Source organism: Asterias amurensis, chromosome 9 (assembly GCF_032118995.1).
Source record: "Asterias amurensis chromosome 9, ASM3211899v1".
Lineage (NCBI taxonomy): Eukaryota > Metazoa > Echinodermata > Asteroidea > Forcipulatida > Asteriidae > Asterias > Asterias amurensis.
In genome coordinates, this window is record NC_092656.1 from 1,797,538 (window position 1) to 1,811,724 (window position 14,187).

A 14,187-nucleotide genomic window follows, 5' to 3' on the forward strand; every position below is an offset into this window, starting at 1 on the left:
TGAGCGGCATGACGCTACTGGATTTCTTCAAGTAATGAATCTTAACATTCCTATAGTAGGATTATGTTTTTAGTCAAAAGCTTTAATTCAACACTATCTTGATTGGATATTGTAAAAGTCAAGAAAGAACCAAAACATCCCAACCCATTTGTAGAAACCAACTTGTCTTATAACTATGTAATGATTTGAATGTTGACACAATATTGGGATATGCACCATTTAATGTGAACTTAGAACTTCTCCTTTTGCCCAACTCTTTTGAAGACTATATCTCTCGACAAATTGGTACCTAGCAAAAGGGGAGAATTAGGGACGCTAGGTGGCAGCAGACTTACAATTCCCATTTGTTCACGTAATTTTGAGCATGCGCACATTACCAAGAACAATCGACTTTACCTGAGTAAGTCTGCTGCCACCAAGCGTTCCAAAAGTCTCCCATTGAACTTGACATTCCCCTTCCTCTTGAAGTCGAATCACTGCGGCTACAATTATCCACACTTCAAAACTGATCGGTGAGCTAGTAAACTGTTGTAAATTTCATTTACTTAATTATTTTTAGTGGTACCTTTTTTTTCTAAGGCAGTATAACTAAACATAATGTGTCATAAATGTATTCAATACTATTACAAAATTAGTTGAACCGCCTTTATACGTCGTGCGACACACACCCTTACATTACACAGTTCATTAACAGAGACAACTATACATTTTAGTATATATGACAGTTCACTCTCGAGTAGACAACTGTTTCTTCTATAATGAGGGGTGGGTGGGGGGGGGGGACTGCATGAGAACTGCATGAGCCTACGGGTCACACTGTTAAATGATGACACTCGAAAAACAGAATACGTGCATAACATTGCGTATCTGCAAAACTTTTATTCGTTAGTTTCTTTTCACATTTTGACAAAGATAAATATATATTTATATTTATTATATTCCGTGCACAAATGCTATACCAACTACTTTGTCATTACAGGTTTTACAGTATTTCAATAACTTACATAAATATTTGTTAATTACATAAATATCGATTTGTCTGTGCGTCATTACACCATAGTAATCACAAGAAAATACAAGCAGTGTTTTTTTCATTTTGTCCATTTACGTTTCTTGTTATAGTTATTTTGGTCACATGTCTAAATCCTCATAGTATAACATCATTACAAAATACTGTCTTCCTTTTATGACAATCGTGAACATAAGCCAAAATATCAGTGTCACGTTCCCAATTCACTCTATAATGCTTCCCATGAATTTTTCTTTTGCTAGAGCAGTGGTCACGATTTAGGCTCTGGTAACATTGCCAAACCTCTCTATGAAGTGGATTTGGTTCAAGGAGAAATCAAACTGTGTGCTAGCGTATATTGATCAAACATCACTCACTCTACTTCTTAAAATAACCACATACCCTCGTGTGCGTTTTTTTGAATCAATACGCCAAAAGCCGGTTTGATACAACATGTTTTGGGTGAGTGTGTTTTCTTACATTAAAAAAAAAAGCAAATTATTAACTGGAGCGTACGATTCAAGGTATGATCAGTCACATGATGGTTTACTCCGTGAGGAACAGAATTACGTACCTGATCTACATGAATGGGCTTAGTTTAACTTTCCTCGCACAAACCATACTGCAGGCTACTCTCATTTCAAGGGTCGTCGCTTCGAATCCAACCTGAGCAATATGCCTGTGATTATTTTTCCCACAGAGTACTGAGATACACTTCTAAAACACATCGTTGTACACATGGGTAAAACCCAAATGAAAATCCCCAGTCACTGATATTATATTTTTTTGAGTTGTTTGTGTACGTGCCAATCGCCCCGAGGAGTTGTTTTGACCAGAATTGGATAGAAGCAGGGCTTGCTCTTAAAGAAATAATAACAACTAAAAAGAAGGGGTTTGATTGTTTGCGTGTATGCATGCCCGCATATTTGGAAACAACAAAATCTATTGGACTATTATCTGGCAATAAACTACTGACAACAACCCTTTTGAACGACCCATTTTCCGGCTGTTAGTTGCTGTTCTAATAATGCTGATATACATATACAACATAATATTACTATTATATTAATACTAAATAGGTACACATAGTGTTGAGAATCAGATTGATACAATTGCTTGACTGAATTTCCACCAGTAAGTTTACATCAAACAATATAATTACAACTGTTTATAATGATCAGCTGAAAATAAATATTACACCAACAAATTGATCGCAGTCACGTCTTACGTCATTATCACAAACAATGAAATTTACAGTGATTGTTATTACACAATGTATACACTATGAACATCGTTATGAACTTCCTCTTTAAATGTTACAAAAAAAGAAAATCAATACATTTCAATTTCATTTTATTTCAATACACTTCAATACAATTATTTCCATTCCAACAGAGATTAAAGTAACGGTAACAGTGGACATACAATAAATTATATTAATAAATGAATTACAAACACTTTACCTTGATTTGTGTTTATTTTTCGATTCAGCTGACGGGTGTATATACATTTTACATTCAACAAGATAAAACCATGCGATACATCGCCATAATTGTTCATTTACAGTTCGCAGCAAAACGCTAGCCCTATTTACACATAATTTACCGGCAACCTTTTTACCAGAAACAGCTGATCCCTACAAACTAAGAAATTATGCAAATGTCTTCGTCATTCAAAACTTATCAAATTATCTTGGGATTGTCCTGGATAAAGGTAGCTTTTAACAATTGCTCCGGTGAGCATTGAACGACAAAAGGAAACTGCCGATGCATATATTAGTTACTCATTACTAATAAGGAAACAGCAAGAGGCATTGCTAGTCTTAAAAACCACCTGGGACAGCTGCTCCATATCATCTCACGTCTTATAGCTGCGTCTAGTTCAAAACTCTAACGACAAAAATTACATGTCTTTTTAAACATCGGCAAGTCCGTTCGATGTCTCCATCGAGAGATGAACATTGGGGGTACTCCATGTGAATTATCTTTAAATGGCAAGACACTATAAGTATGCACTTTAGTTGAACATTTATGAACTGTGAGCGTTTATTAATTTTTTTGTCGTTTTGTCTTTGCGGCTTCAACATGAATACAATGTTCAAATTGTTTGAGTAGCATCTGCATGGTTTTAAGTCAGGATGCGGTTCAGAAATGAAAAGGACTGAGCGTTGTGCCGCATTGACCATGGTTTTTATTCTATGGCAGCCATTCTTTCTAGGCCATAAACGAATTGTACGAGCTCTTACCAAGTTTAAATACCAAAGTATGAACTTGCTAATTAACGAGTGCCATCTCTCGCGATCAAGTTTGACCCTGGACAATGACCTATAATGTGAACGTATATCACACATGATTGTATAAAGGCTCAACATCACCAAATGAGTACTTGAGGATGAAATCATTCAAAAGCACTTATAGTCAACTCAACCATGCAATAGGCATGTTCCACCAACTGGCAATTGTGATATAAAAGCCTCCGGAACAATACACTTTCACTATGGACGGACAATCTGTGACCAATATTAACAAACACAAAAGGCGAAACAAAAAATAATTATAGACATGAAGGGGGAGGGGGTGGCTGTTTTTTTTTTTTTTTTTTTTTTTTTTTCTTCTTCTTTTGATTGATTATTAGCAAACTGACTTATTCGACCCGAGAGAAAGTTTTTGCTAGTGCAATGCTTGCGTACACGAAATCAATTCGCATCCCGCCTCTCCAACCAATGTTTAGCAACCGCTGTATTTTCGGGGTTATAGGCCTACTCTGCAAAACTTGTTATGCTCACCATGGTTGTTGTCACTTTATGATACCAACAAAGAATATAAATGTAAACCATTATGCAGTCAGAATAACAATGACATTGGCCCAATCAATGGAGTATTTTTTAACACCCTATGATTTAAATTGTGTGATTCTCTGTCACATATCTTTTTGGTAAAACCCATGAGGTTTAAGACCCGTTTGTGTACTATATGGTTTCTTTGGAGGATTGATATAAGGTCCAATACCAACACTATCACTTTAAAGAGTGTATGTACTTTTTGTAGGACAAAAAACACAATGTCCACAGATTTACACTAAACTTACACAGTTTGAAGATAATGATGGCAGAAAGCTTCCCTACAAACACTAGGTGCTAAGGTGCTGTAAATTTTGGGACATGAGTAAAACAATTTCATGAAAATCAATTTCGTCTCATGAGACGAAAATTATTTTAAGCATTTACAAACGTTACGTAAAAACTACAGCACCTAAGTAAGTAATATTTGAAGGGAAGCTTTCCACTATCAATATCTTCAAACCCTGTAAGTTTAATGTAAATCTATGGACATTTTGAAAAAATACCCAAATCCTTTAACACATGCAAAAAATAATAATAATGTAATAACAAAAATACATATTATTTCTAAAATCTCTTACAAATTACCTGGCTAGCCCTGGATACACTACTGAACCGTTCGTTGTTTTCTGTCTCCATCGGTGAATTATTTCTACATTTGACATCCGATACAAACCTCTTTTCCCCAAAAAAGTTTAATGTGAGCAGTAAAAGCAAGTGAACATATATAAATTAACACAGTATTTGTGCTCATTTGGCAAAGATGATGAATAACACAAACAAAATAATAAACGGGAAAAACTATAAACCAATCATGGTCTTGATCACTGCATTTAGAGGAGCACATTCTGGTGGATAATTCCAGCTTAAACCGTTCGGAAAGGCCCCCTTCTCGGCGAAGTGTCGGGTTTACCCAGTCCGACTCGGAACGTCAGTCAGTATCGTCAGGTCTGTCAGTAGAGAAGATTGTCAAAATGTTGTCAGAGAACGGGGCAAAACAAATGATATAAATACAAAATGCAGTTACCGTGGGCAGGAGGACGTATTAGTACACGCTTCTTTGAAAAACTGGGTCGCAACTTAGCAGCAATATCAGCTTATGTCACTTGTAGTTTTTACTCTGTTAGTATTTTCCAATTGAGTAATAAGCATAATCCAAAAGAACATCGGCCACTGCAGCAAATGTCAGTTTATTAGCGTTTGTTAAAATGAATTGATTTCCTGAGTACCAAAATACGTTGTTTTGTGCAAAACACTCATTGATTTCACCCCTCTTGTTTTCTTCTTTTGAATGAGTTTGTATTAAGATTGTTTGTTCCCTTGAGAAGCAGCCCACACAAGGTTCAGGAACATTCAGGTCATTCATTTGCGTATACACAAGCATACTTTTGCTACATAAGGGAGTGACAAAAGCCTACTTATTTTCGTACAAATCAGATTGTTATTATATGTTATTTCGACTTTGAATGGTTGAAAAATACGGTTAAGAAGGTCTGTAGCGATGCGTTTTTCATTTTGTAAAAAAAAAAATAATAATAATAATAACTTGAGACTAATTCGCAAAGAATTATTTCCCGTTTTTGCGTGGTAGTTGTTTAATTTAATTTCTTCAATAGACCCTGGGCTTTTCAAGATAGTACGCCTTGAAATATCTACCTGATGTTTTGAATGTTATTTGTGTTCATTTCTTCCTGCTACCGTATTTTCTTTCCAACTCTCTCTATCGTCAGTTTATCTGAATGGCTTCTGCCCCTGCTCAGAAATGCCTTCTTTTGAGATCGATAATCTAGAAGGTTTGGACGATGTGATGTTATCATTGAAAACCCGAACTTGATAATGTTTCGTTTCTCTCCGAGTTTGGACGTCATAATGGCCGTTTCCGCAGCGAATGTTTTGCAGGAGTTGAGCAAAGGTCAACTGATTTGCTTCAAGATTCGTTTTGATATGAAGTATTCTACTATTTAGAGTAGGTACTGGGCCTCTTTGTACGTTCAACACTCACTTATTTGAGTTGTGCTCAAAAGAAATAAGAGCGTTTTTTTTGTGTGTTTTTGAAGGGAGGGCGTGTCTACTCAGTTCAAGCGGTGGGCCGAAATAGGACGAAATGAAAATGAACTTGCTTATTGTTGAACATTACCAGCTGTGTCTAGATGGTCGAAACAAATATTACTATTGATTTCATTTCCCAATAAATTTTTTTTCGTAAAGTGACTTATTTACATGCCCAGCTGATGTCTCAAATTATTTAAGCACCAAATAATTTCTGTAGTAGTTTAGTTTTCAGCAGCTGCGTAATTTCGAAAACAGACTTCAAAAGGACCGCAAAAAATGTCAACGATTGTAAAATGTGACGAACAAAAAGTGGCACACCCTGTAGTAGAGTCAAAGAAGAGCAGGTTGGCCTATTTAAAGCAGTTACGTTTGTTGTCTGGTTTCACAACCTCAACTTGACTCAGTCTGGGTTTGATAAAAATGTCAAAGATCAGTTATGTAAAGCAGATATGACGGTTACAGGCCTTAACCATCACGACGCTAATTGGGCGGAAATGGCGGAAAGTCTTCGTTTTGACCGGACGACACCGTAGTTTACTACGTACATAACGATCTGTAGGGGGTGCGGGTATTTCGGTACAGGAAAAAACAATACCAGGGATTTGAGTCTGATGGCTGTCAGACTGAACATCAAGACTATCATATTGATCGCAGTGACATTTTGTATAACAAGCCAAATATTAAAAAGTAGTAAGTGTTTCCCATTGGTAAAGAGATTGCGGTCGATAAGCAGGCGGCAATTATTATGACAACGCCATTGATTTGTAATTTCAATGCAGAGAAAAGGAAAACGTGCAGCGGAATAGTAAGTTTTTTTGCCCGCCATGCCGCCGTGTTTTGGTAGATCTATTCGGTCAACACGATTTGAAGCCCTCTTGTGATGAACAGTAAGCAAGTCATCTAGTCTGTTTACGGGCTGACCTGAATATCTGACGTCACAATTTGGGACTATAGAATAATGGGTGCGTTCGTTTAGCTTCCCTGGGTCGACCCCGTCGTATGGCGTTTATTCTTTCCAGGATGAACGTGTGCAGATAATCACCCACGTTCGTCCTGGAAAAAAAAAACCCGCCACACACCGGGGTAGACCCAGGGCAGCTAAACTAACTCACCCATTGGCATACCTGCCCGATGACCAGATGCTGTCAGAGGTACATTTGAGCTCGCATCAATTTAACGGTGAGATTTGCAGTAAATTCAGACATGTGTATATGCATGTATGCATATACACATCATAGTGACAACACAACATTATGCACACTTTGTATGCAGACGAACGAAAGCGCGAGCTGGAAAATTACATCACCTCGGAACAATCATGATATACAATATGGAAATATAAATTCACTGAATGTTTATTCAATCAAATCATTGTATCCAATAACATCGTTGGGCACATGTAGACCAGTGCACGTCGTTATCACCATTATTGCGGATAAATACATTGGACTCGTCTATATAGGACAAAGACATACACTTTTCCAACAGGCCCATTTTTTCATTCGTAAAACACGGGTGACGTATATAAGATTTCCATATGTTTTGATTGATCCGAGGTGATTTAGTCTGTCAGCTCCGTCTTGCACTTTCGATCGTTTGCTGCGTAGACATAATGTTTGTTTATGTAAACGTGATATATTGATTATTTATGTAATGTGTTTGCGTCTACATTGACTTCGAATTTCCATGTGGATGGGATGAGAGGTCAAAGGTACATCTGGCAGGACTCTGCCAGCCACGAAAGGCCGATATCTGACATTACTCGTGGGCCTCAAAGGTGACGTCAGATGTCCTGGCCACCGTAACAAACACAACTCTTGCTTTAACTCCTGTCAACTCAACTAAAACAACCCTTAGCTTTGTTTTTAGGTTATGACCTTATTCGTGGCTTGCCGCAAAAACCACTTCATCTTAACGACATGGAAGTGAGCACGGACTCAAACCAATGGTTGTCAGATATATGAAGAGTGTACTTTGGTCCCAAGTAAAGGAGTTATGTCAAAGGGAGGAATTCCCTCTGAGTATAGTTTATTGTTGTTGTTTCATGTGCTTTTTTGCCCATTTTACTTGTTTGTGTGTGTTGTTCATATACGATATGCCAGATTTTAAATAAAATATGTACAAGTCGTGTCTTTTAACGATCCTTGTTTTATGTTTATTGTTAAACATATATTCTCATGGATTTGGTTGCGTCTGGTTTCGAGATAAAACGTGGATTGTAATGGTTCTTTATACAACAACTCTCTTTTTTAGATTGTTACTATGTAGAAAGTGTTAGTTCTCTGTAAATCTTGTGACCTAGTTATTAATATCATTATTTTACTCTTTTTTAATGTGAATGTTATAATGATTTGTTATATGATTGTAGACAAATGTCGACATAAGCCATTGTTCTCGGGACCAAAACAATGTTTGTGTTTTTACAAAAATTGACTAAAACCTATTTTCATTCTCGCTTTAAAATTATCAGCACATCTCCTGATAAAAGAAGATGTATCTTCTGGACGGTTATCATGGATCAATAACTATAGTGTCACAACAACAATGTTTTGTAGATAAGTTGGCAATAGCCCTGATCCTCCACTCTCAATTAATATTTTTCTTCGCGCACTGGTACCTGTTCCATTCAGAGACTCGAAATATATCCAACGTTCTCTTCCCCTCGGATCGTCCGGAGCCTGTGGCATATCGAGGTACGCAACTCCGGCTTGCTTTTAATGGGAAGTTCCAAGCTCGGAACACGGACCGAGAGGCGTTCATTGTCAGCTTAGTGTGATTCGAAGCTGCAAATTCATCAGTAAATTGAGGCTTTGGCTTCGGGTCATGTCTATAAACGCGCAATAGCGTTGACTGGCTTCTTTTTATAGTGGACATGCAACACACTCGTTCTCGTTGATGTAAAACTAAAGGACTGAAACAAAATCTAGACGAAGAAGATTTCACGTAGAATCGCCATGGAAGGTAGGCCTACCCGGGGCTGTTCGTACATTGATTTTTATTTTGGTTATCCCCACCAGAGGTTTCTGTCATTTCAATAAAACAACCACTACAAAAAGCCATGGAGGCCGGGTATAAAGCCATGGAGGCAGGTGATTCAACCCAAAGATAATGCAGCTGAAAAAGGGGGTCATTTGTCGCATACTAAAGCCGTCTTTATTACGCTTAGAAACACCCCCTTTCTACTCGGGCGTATTGCATTGAAATCCAAACGCTGACCTGGATGTCTAAAACATACACAGAATAAAGCCAGAAGGAGGCTCTTTCGAGGGTCTCTAGCGAGTCTAAACATAGACGAAATATTTAGGTCATCTGTGAATGGAAAACGTCTTTTATACTCGCAATACTGTGCAGGCGTTGCAAAACAAAGATATAAAAGAAAATCAAAATGACTTTTCACTGGAGAACAATGTGTTCAGTGTACTGCCGTATTGTTCGGTACTCATTATGCTTACTTAAACTGCGGAGAAAACAATTCAAATCAATTCTTTCAACCTTGCATTGAGGGTGTTTCGAAACTGAAATCGATTGTAAGATTTATGTGGTGGTAATTATATACACATAACCGTCTATTGAAACATTGACAATAAGCAATTCGAAAGTTAAATTGAAAAGGAAAGTGTGGAAAATGAGCAGGCGGACTATTCGGGGGCTAAATAAATGGCCAACGAACTAACCATTGAAGACGATACTTGATACACCATTGCTTTAGGTAATTGGATTCCTTGTGCCTATTTTGGGTACAGGATCATGTAAGTGAATCTCAGTCAGTGTTTTCACTGACCGAAAGGATACCCTTCTTTCTGAAAAACTATCTGCAATAGAGTGCGACTCTCTCCTTTTGAATTTAATAAAAGAGAGAATAAGAAAAAAAAGTGATTCGCGTTTTAGCTTGGGTTGTAGACGTGCAGACATAACCTTACCCAAGCTTCTGTTAAATATTGAATTATTATCTACATTATATATACACATTCCTCTTTCTTGGTAATACTTAAGTAGTAAAGTACTCACGATCCCAAATCTGAGTTAGTCCACGAACATCGATGTACTTATCCACTCGGTTAAGGACCTCGTGTAACATTTTTGTTTCTCTTGGTATTTCCATCACTTAGAGATGTCTCGGTCGAACAGTTCGTGTGAAACCCAGATTCAAACCACTGTCTATAATGTCAATGTCCGTGTATGTTGTCAGTCAACAATAACGGGTTTATTATAATTGAAGGCAGTGATAAAATAACAAACCTGTGAACATTTGAGCTCAATCGGTCATAAAAATTGCGAGATAATAATGAAAGAAGAAAACACCCTTGTCACATGAAGTTGTGTGCGTTTAGATGGTTGATTTCGAGACCTCAAGTTCTAAACTTGAGGTCTCGAAATCAAATTTGTGGAAAATTACTTCTTTCCCCAAAAGTATGGCACTTCAGAGGGAGCTGTTTCTCACAATGTTTTATACCACCAATTTTCTCCCCATTACTTGTGACCAAGAAAGGTTTTATGCTAATAATTATTTTGAGTAATTACCAATAGTGTCCACTGCCTTTAAAGTTGATGCTCCCCTGATTGAAAACATAGTTGTAGTATAGTAGTCGTTAACAGTGCTATGCTCAACTGTTAACAACAACAATAGTGGTATTATCATATGATGTGATCAAATGAAATCTTTGTAAAACAACAATGAAAACAATATTGTTATACCTATTATTTAAATAATCATATAGACCCCAATCCACTCCTCAAAAAAAATAAATAAATAAATAAAAAAAATTAAAATAGAAAATGAAAAATACAAGTAACTTAGAAGAAAAAAAAATTCACACAAGTCCATAAATACACAACATGAAATGGGTTAAAATCTTTAAAAAGTTACAGTTCACACAAATTAATCAAAGCATCTCACAACAGTGCTTATAGTGTAGAGATGACATCCAATGATCAAACATAAAGTACACCTAATAACTTACCCGCACTGTCAAGCATAAACTGCACACTTATATTGTTTGCGATAATTTAGCAAATACCCTTTTTATATACCCAGTTTGTTCCTTTTGCAAGAAACCGTCTGATCCCATATTGGCCATCTCTCTACACCACCCTTTTTGCTCGAAAAGGGATCTGCACACTACCCTGTATTTACACAAACTTAAACAATCAAAGATGTATATTGATAAATTAACCTATTGGGTCGTACTGAAACAAAATCTTAAAAACAAACCATGCCCTGGTAAATTGAGTTGTAGTTCATTCATTCATTTCATTTACAAATAAATTAATATGTCAACTATAGCGTAAAAGCTCGGACATAATGGACAACCATTTCATAAAAGCTTTGTGCAAAAAAAGCGGAATCTTTCGAAAAATGTAGAAAAAACACGTAGTAGTATAAGTTAAACATGTATGGACAAAATATGCCATGGTGTCTTCCTGAACATTTTTCGCAAAATAAGCAGCCATTTTATGACGTCACGATATTATAATTCCATTGACAGCCATGTTAATTTTGAAACACACTTAAATGACAATTATTGTCAATTAAAAGGCCACCCTATGGAAACGTTTTCTGGGAACTGTACCTCTTTGTGTCGTTCAAGGTTACCAATATATTGGGTGGATAATATAACTTATGTACAACTCATAAAGACATACGTTACAGAACATACATTACTTTGTGATGAATTATGCAATGCAAGTAAAGCGTCTGCACAAATAATTGCGGAAACCTTTTTGGGGGGATTATATATTAAACATCAGTTGGATACTGATACGCATTACCATGGACACAGTCATCGACGTAGGCATACATAACATGTTACAAAGTGAACAAACTGATAATATGAAAACAAATAAAGACACCATGGACGTCATAATCGAACAACAGGTTGGTCTCTTTCGAGACAAGTTTAAACTTTCAGTGAGCAAGTTAGTGTTAAATTGTAGAGACAGTTCGTTGTATAATATGAGAGAAAATACAAATTAACGTTAACACATTATCACATATCAATTAATGCATCCAAAGTGAAGTGGGGTTGTGATCGAATTAATTTATACCATAAAACTTGCTTCTTTCTTTTTTTGTACAGGAGTTTTTCACTAAATATAGTTTATGATGTGGTTGGACTTAAATAACCTTGGCAGATTATGGGCATGTAAGGTCTCTATTGGGATATTAACATATTTTGTTCAACACTTTTAATTGGATCTTGTGGTCATATTATTATTGTTGGCCCTTTTGCGCCATTTGGAATAAAGTTATTGTGTGTTTCCAGCACTGCTATCAGAAGTACTGCTTAGTATACAAAGACGTTTGAGCTCATTTATGTAATGCATTGAATTATATTTTCATTTGATGTTCTAAACAAAACGATATCTAGGCGATTTGATTTACATTGTTATTCGACGTTGGCTGTTTCCAAAGTCACCCCCTTAACGGGCACAAAATTATATTAGATACAATTTCCAGAATAATCCAGGGATGACTTTGCTTAAGGCGTTGTCAATGTATTCTTGAAGATGTTTTCAAGTCAGGACAAATATTGTCTTTGATTTTAGAAGATGTCAAAACAAAATCACATTAGGTCTAGTTTCCAATTGTTGTAAATTTCATCCGAGGAAAGCGTAAATTAAGTCAAATATTGAAAGCTCAGTCCATTGGAGCCATTTAATGGTCTTTGTCGCAACCAAAGAGCACACTTGGCCTGTTTCTGTAAAATTTTGAACATTTGGTTTGCGCTTGTCTGCCCGTTCGAATTATGTGAGTGCGGGCAAGCGCATGGTAAATGCCTCAGATAAGAAGGTGCTGGAAATCAGGGTAAGTATTGTGCTGTGACTGCTGTTAAAGATTCAAGAAATATTGATCACATGGTGGCTATATTTAGGTCATGTTCAATGTTCACATGGTACAATTAGAAGTGTTTGTTCCTACTTCCCTGTCACGAGTCAATGATGTCGCTGTGATGCCATAACCTGCGAACATGCATCTAGTTATCTAGGAGACCACCCAGTTTTAAAGTATGCTTGATTTGAGTTCAACACATACAGGACAGTCACCGCCTCTGTACTATGTTGTTGGGTCCCACTGAAACTGGACGGATAATCAGCACGTTTTAATACACACACTTTGCACACATTAGTATGTGCGTTCATTTGTATATACATAATTGGTAAGAAACAAACACATCGCGAAGATCACAGTTGTACCTAAAACTTACACGATATAATGATGATGATAAATAATTGCAGAAAACATCCCTTGAAATATTTATGTCTGAAATGTCATAGATGATGAGAAATAAATAATCTAGTTTCGCGTTTGGGGTTTATCGCTCAGTGAGCGTTCTATTATATTTTTGCTTTGGCATCGTCGCAAAGCGAAATTTATGATGTTTTTTCACTATTCTCTCGTGACCCAGATGGCCGACCAATCGCAAACTTATACAGGCTAGTCAGTCTATATCAATGGTGGATTACATAAAGTGCTTACACTGTCAGCAACTTTGTTTTGCTAGCAAAACCAATAATGTAATGCTAATTTAATTTCGTCTTCCTCTTTCATTGAAAACATTACCGAGTTTATGTCTCCGTCTTTAAAAATAATATACCATTATACCTGGCAACCTCTCTATCACATTTCCATCTAGCCACCCCCGTATTTTATGTAGTTTATACACACATAATTTGTTTGTTGCGTTCGCCCCCTTTAAAGCATGCTTTGTAAATCATTGTCTACGCTTACTCAGTGGATTAACTAATTACCCAGTGTTGCCCTTTGGATTTTCCAATGCGTTACTTGACCCTTTGCTAGTTAAAAATTAGCATACTAACAGTGAGACGACACACACAGAGGGGAAAGGGGTTGCCCGAAGAAGGAAGCTCGGCTGGCTGGCTGATTGAAAAGGAGGAAGGGCAATCAAAGCGTGCCTGTTGTTTCTCCTCCGTTTGGTCCGTTTGGCTCTCGGCTCTTCGAGGATGCCCACGACATCCGCGTTTCCCGTTTCAGAAATGACCTAGTTCAAGTAAACTGAGAGCGTTTTCGTGTTCCGTTGTTCCTTCTGCATGTATCGGTTTCCAATTTCCAATGTTTTCTTACCTTAACCGGTATCAAACACAAATACAAACACTGCTCTGAATACACACGATGCTCTACTATATCCACAACAAACAGTCCCGTAAACCTCTCTATTTCGTTGTGTGTTCTCATTCTGTTTGATGTATTCCTGCTTAAAGAATGTCTTGTTGTTTCATCCACACTGTTTTAAATTGAAGAATCTTCTTCAGCTGCTAATCTCTCTGT